General features: G+C 39.7%; 1 long non-coding RNA gene across 1 annotated transcript in view; it reads left to right on the top strand.

Annotated features, from left to right (window-relative positions):
• Positions 1-1,596: 1,596 nt before the first annotated feature.
• Positions 1,597-6,237, top strand: part of LOC123279508 (uncharacterized) — a 28,510-nt gene continuing 23,869 nt past the window's right edge. The window contains exons 1-2 of the long non-coding RNA XR_011496526.1: positions 1,597-1,827; positions 4,083-4,259. This is a non-coding gene — a long non-coding RNA (uncharacterized lncRNA). The remainder of the gene's footprint in view (positions 1,828-4,082; positions 4,260-6,237) is intronic.

Here is a 6,237-nt window from a genome sequence, read left to right as displayed (position 1 = left end):
AGAGGACGAACTATAGAGAATGGATTTCAACAGAGATGAAGTGAGGGCGATCATAGCAATCTTCAGAGTACTGAGGTGATTTATAGGTAGAGACTTCTTCTAGATTACCTGCCACCGAATTTCAACTAGTCCCCTTATAATATTCCTGCCAGAGAAAGACACCACTGGATGCACTGTTAATATTGAATTCCACTCAGAAATGTGGCTTTGAAAAATGCACACATCTTCAACAGTAATGACTCTGGTGGCTGTATCAAGAGAATTGCCTTTTTGCATGGTGCTCTGCTTTTCTTGAATAAAGCATGTATGTTTTATGTTTACATTAGGACTCTCTTTTTTTCAAAAAAGTTTAGGTTCAGCTTCTCTCTTCCAAAGAATTACTTTCTGCAGGTTGCAACGTTATATCGGTTTTGATTTGTCGTGTTCTGCTATTAATAGTAACTTAAAAGGGACAAAAATCAATATTGAACATGGGCCACTGTCAAACCACTATATATCGTCCACCTCAGTAAAACCAGACCACAGAGATTATAATGGTCTCTAGTTTCACAAGTTTACCATGAGGCAAGGAAGCGTTTTTGTTCTGAGGTCAAAAAATTTCATTCATGCTGCAAATCACTTTGCTTCCAGCCACTGTGAAAAAGCCTGTTTATGTTTATCAAGGATTTTTGGATGGCTCCTGCTATCTGTGTATGTGCCAGAATCTTTGAAGAGAGCATTGTTCTTGTGCAGTGAATTCCAGTTCAGGACAGAGAAGAACATTCCTTTTCAAACCAGCCCTCTTAGAACCAAGCCTGCAGTGTAGTATTCTTACTCTGGGTACTTCGATGAACTTTGCTATGTATTTGTTCGTGTGTGTGTTTCCTCATCCTGAAGTTTTGCAGTTCAGCCCCAGAGGTCACCTGTTCCAGTGCTCATGAGTGAAAATGTGTCAAAAGGTTGTGGTTTCAAAGTTCCTAAATCTTTCTCAAAGTTTCCTTCCAGTTCGCCTTCTCTGTTTTCACTTACAGAGCCTCAAGTTGGGTGCCAATTAAAACTGAGAGAATATTACAGGGTTCAGAGAGGCAACCGTCTTCACCGTATTTGTAAATACATGTTATTTTTATTGTAAATGGCAAAATTCACAGAGCATTTTCCACTGGACCATCCGGAAGGGGCTGGTCCGGCTTCCTTAGCCACTGGTTTTACCCGCGGCTTCCAATAAGGAATCATTTTGTGATGTCTCCAGAACCTGAATCCCTCCGCCACTTTGAATGCGGCTTTTAAATGTCTTTTTGCAAGGCTTGCCAAGAGTGAACTTGTGTTTAGAGAGCCAGTGTTTAATTTGCAATTGAAAGAGACAACCCTGTCTTGAATGTAGTCTTTAAAGAGAAGGGAAAGAGCAACAGGAAAGAGAAAGGAAAAGGCAGAAGTTGGAAAGGAAGAAACTCAAGGAAATCAGTCCATTTTGCTTTGCGTAGATATTGTGAATGGCTTTATTCTTGGATTATTAGTTTCTTAAATGCCCTGCTTAGTGCCCGTCATGGACCACTTGGCTTATGATTGTGGGTGGCTGGAAGTCAAAGTTGTAAACCAGGTCACTTGAACTCAGATTTTGCCAGTGGCTCTTTCACATTCGTAAGCAAGAACATTGCTAGCCTCCCCACCAAGCTAGCATAAGGACTGACCTTTCACGGATCACAGGAAGGAAGTCTGGCTTCTCCAAAGAGAAGTCAGATTAATTTTGACATAAAAGACTTGCCAACAAAACTCTGGGCAGAGGCAGGAAAATTCAACGCGGGAGAAAGCAGGGTGCATGCCAATGGTAGAAATACCAGGAAGTTGAAGGTAAGAAAGGGGATTTTGGGGGGAGCTAGGTTTAGGGTTGGTGGGGAGGAATGTAGGAAGCCAGATTAAGGAAATCAACGTATAGAGCAAATGGATCATGCTCTCTCTGGAGTAGTAACATGTCCTCTTTCTCCAAATGTGTAGCTAGGAAGGGTAGAGCCTTTCCAACGATTTTTAAGGTTTTACATTTTTAAGGCTTTAACTATCATAAAAAGATTCTAGGGGAAAGGGGGACAATAAGGCATGTAGAGAAGCTACTCACAGGGAGGCACATTTTTTGAAAGCAGTTTAATCATCACCAGCCAGAGAAGCCGGTGGCCCTGCCCCTAATTACCCTGATGTTAGAACCTGATTGTTAACTGAGGTGGTCCATTTAGGTAATGTGCTGATAAAGAGCACTGGACTCAGGAGGAGGGTGGAGACCTGAGGATAGTGACGGCCCTGTCATTAACCAGCTGCAAGGCTTGGGCCCAGATGCTTCACCCTCTGGGCCTCAGGATCTTTGCCTCCTGAGAAACATGGTGTAAAGGAAAGAAACTTTGAGCTTCTTTCCAACTGTGAGCCAGACCAACTGGATTAACGTCCTGACTCATAGACTCAACAGCTGTGTGATCTCAGGTAGATATTTCAGCTCTCTGAGCCCAATTTCCTCCTCTTTGGAAGAAGATAATAAGGCCTGCTTTACAGGAATGGGTGGGACAGATTAAAAAAGAATGAACAGTGTCTGGTACAGGTAAATGCTGAGTAAATGATAGTTATTATCTGTCTAATGAGAGGCTGAATGACTTGGTGATTCGTTCTAGCCCCTAAAATTTTCTCATTCCGTGGATCATTGTTAATGATCTTAAATTTTTAAATATGTGCATATTCACTATAATTATATAGCACACACTTATTTCTTCATATCTTTAATAGGACTATTTTCCTTTTGCCATTTCACCAGTTTATTTCAAAAAGGGAGAAAGAACAGAATCACTGGGCCACATTAAAACAATTAGCCATGAGAGAAATTATTTCCCTAATGGGGACTTGCCTGAATATTTCCACTGTGTGTTTGCACCTTTGCAAATGATCCAAGATAAAGTGCCTTCTCTCTCGGGATGTGACTTTACAATCCAATTATTTTCACTGTCAGGAAGCATTTTCTTCATTTCTAGTCAAAATTTACCTTAATTTCAGCTGGTGCCATGCTAAATAATTCACTCTTCTCTTTGATTTGCTGGATGTATGTATACCAAACAGGTTTACATTTTATTTTCTCTCTCTCTGTCTCTCTCTGTCTATCTTTGTGTATGGGTCTGTGGCCAGTTGAAGGCGCACCTTTAATTAACAGCTCCCTTAATAAACATATACATGTACTTTTGCCTTCACGATTGCTTTACTCCTTTACCATTAAGAATGTATTCATTAACTAGATGCAACTAACACAATACTCGCTCAACCAAAATCTTTTTGAATTTTAGGCTTTGAGCAATAGGAAACATATAAAGATAAAAATCAAAGATATGGGGCCAGCCCCATGGCGTAGCAGTTAAGTTTGGCATACTCCACTCAGGCAGCCCAGGTTCCTGGGTTTGGATCCTGGGTACAGATCTACACCACTTGTCAGCCACACTCTGGTGGCAGCTGACATATAAAGTAGAGGAAGATTGGCACAGATGTTAGCACAGGGCTAATCTTCCTCAGCAAAAACACAAGGAAAAAAAATCAAAGATATGAGGGAATAACTTAAAAAGACAAGAAAATCTTCCAAGGTTCACCCTGTTATCAGTACAGCTACATTATGTACATAGTCCCTGGGGCTCAAGTGTCACCAGGACCATCTATATCTACATTTATAAAAGATACTCTAACGTCCTGCAAGATCTGGGCAAAAAATATCATAAGTAAATAAAGAGTAAACAATATTTACTCTACAGTGCCTCCCAATATGAGAAGGAAGCTAATACAATTTGGAAATAATTTTTAAAACCAAGGTGGAAATTAACGCACTTTGTGTTTTGATTTTCAGCTTGATTTCCAGCTCACCAAAATGATTTTTCCCGAATACTTAATTTTTACCGTTTTGGTTTTTTGAGATGTATCAATTTGGGTCCTTCTGATTCCAATGACAACTGAAAGCGGAATAAAGATAGGGAAAATTATGATTTCATCTAATTGGAAGTTAACGGTAGAACAGGCTTCAGGCTTGGTGCGGTGAATGACTCAAAAATGACATCAAAGACAGGTTTTCTCCATCTCCTTGCGTTGGTTAGATCTTCTGACTGGTTGCACGATGGCTGAAGCAGTTCATGGGTTCCATCCCCAAAATGGCAACGTTGAGAAGAAAAAGGGAGATTATCTTTCTTAGCAGCAAGTAGATTTTCACAGAAGCCTTCTGAAGCCTCATTGGCCTGAGTTGACCCATATGCCTGTTTCTGATCCAAGAACTGGTGAGTCTCAGACCTGAGTTTGTGGCTGTATGGGAGACGGGTAGATAACTTACAACATTGTAGTTGTGTCAAAAGAAAAAGAACTGGGGAATGTATACTGGGTGGACATCCGACAGTGTCTGATCTAATAGGATTCTTTAAATTTAACTTGATACCCTTGCCAAAAACATAAAAATAAATAACGCTTTGCATATTCCAAACCTATATCCATGGAGTGTAGAGGCTCTAATAATTCGGGAGGATTCTGGTCTGTAAATCATCTAGTACTTTTCTTGCTCTTGCTGTTGTCATTGCTGAGTTTTTGTTTATTGCTTTTTCTTTTTTCTTCCTTTTTGTTCTTTTTTAACTAGAGTTCACAAAGCTTATAATTTATCAAGTTCTCTGGCATCTTTGTGTCAGGGGTGTGCTCCTGAAATAATTCAGAACAACTGGAATGTGGGCTTGGTTTCAGCTTATATAAAAAGGAATTCCTTCAGGAAGGGAAGTGGAAAGGATAGGGACCAGACACAGAAATACAGAGTACCCTGGGTTCCGTGCTCCAGGACCAGGCTTAGAACAGGTGTGGTTTCACTTCATTCCCTCAAATAAGATATTTAATTATGGTTTGGTTGAAGAGTGTGGCCGCAGGAAACCACGTGTGTACTTGAGGGAGGGATGTGAATGGGTATACTTTCCTCTGTTGGGGGAAGGCTCTATATTTCCCTTCTAACTGAAGAATCAGGGGTTATCCGTTGCTGCATCACCAGTGTCTTTTCCTAGGTCCACTGTATGTATTGATAGTGGGCATTTCCCTTCAACATGTTTTCTAAACTTACTGACCCCAGGGCCCCCTATCACCACCCTTGTTTACTGTTGAATTCTCAGCTTATACTTCACAGTCCTCAGCCAAGAAAATAGAAAGTACATCAAAGCCCGTGAACAGATCTGAAATTATTCTTGGCAATAAAAAACTAGGTCAACTACTATATGACAATTCTAGATATGTGGAACCTGATATTATGCTATCCTTGTATGTTTCCATTACAGGGGAAGAGACATTTATTAAAGCAGTTAATAATATGGGCTAGGAACTGTGTTAAGCATTTTAGAAAAAGTATCTTATATAATTCTTTCATTGACTCTCAAAATTAGTATCAGACACTGCTTGGGGTCCACCAAATACTTATTCTTCCCTTTTTCCTTTCTAACAAAATCCATGTGCCCAGCTAAAAGCACTTACTTCCCTGATTCCTTTGCCTCTAGGCGGCCATGGTGGAGAGTTCTTTTCAGTGAGACACAATGAGAAATCTGCTAGAGGGTATGGGAAAAGCTCTTGCTTCCCTGATACGAGCTCCACTCCTTCTGGCTCCCTTTATGTCCATTTATCTTCCCCCATTTATGATATAATTGTCTTAAATATTTCCTCTACATACATTTAGAACCATGTCAGGTAGTGTCATAATTTTCCTTTCAGCGATCAAATATACTTCAGAAAACTCAAGAGGAAAACAAAAGTCACATGTTATTCATCCATATTTTTGCTGACCATATTTTTTCTTCCTTCCTGATGTATGTTTCATTCTCGCATCATTTCCTTTGTGTTTTGAGAACTTTCTTTAGCCTTTCTTTTAGGGTAGGTCTGATAGTACAAATTCTCTTAGATTTCCATTATCTGAGAATGTCTCTATTTTCCCTTTCTTCCCAGGATATTTCCACTTGTTATAGGATTCTAGATTGACAATTCTGTTAAGAACTAGAAAACTATTTTGTCATTTCCTTCTGGTGTCCATGATCTCTGATGAGAAAATATCATTCTAGTTGTCTTCCTCTGTAGGTAAATGTGCCATTTTTCTCTGGCTGTTTTCAAAATTTTTTTCTTTGTCTTCAGTTTTCAGAAGTTTGATTGTATTATATCTTAACATAGTTCAGCATCTAATCAACTTCTTGAGTCTCAAGGTGTATATCTGTTGTCAAATTCGGCAAGTTTGCAGCCATTATT

This window comes from Equus asinus, chromosome 21 (assembly GCF_041296235.1).
Source record: "Equus asinus isolate D_3611 breed Donkey chromosome 21, EquAss-T2T_v2, whole genome shotgun sequence".
Classification (NCBI taxonomy): Eukaryota; Metazoa; Chordata; class Mammalia; order Perissodactyla; family Equidae; genus Equus; species Equus asinus.
Note: the sequence above shows the minus strand (reverse complement) of the source record. Positions and strands in the feature narration are given on the sequence as shown.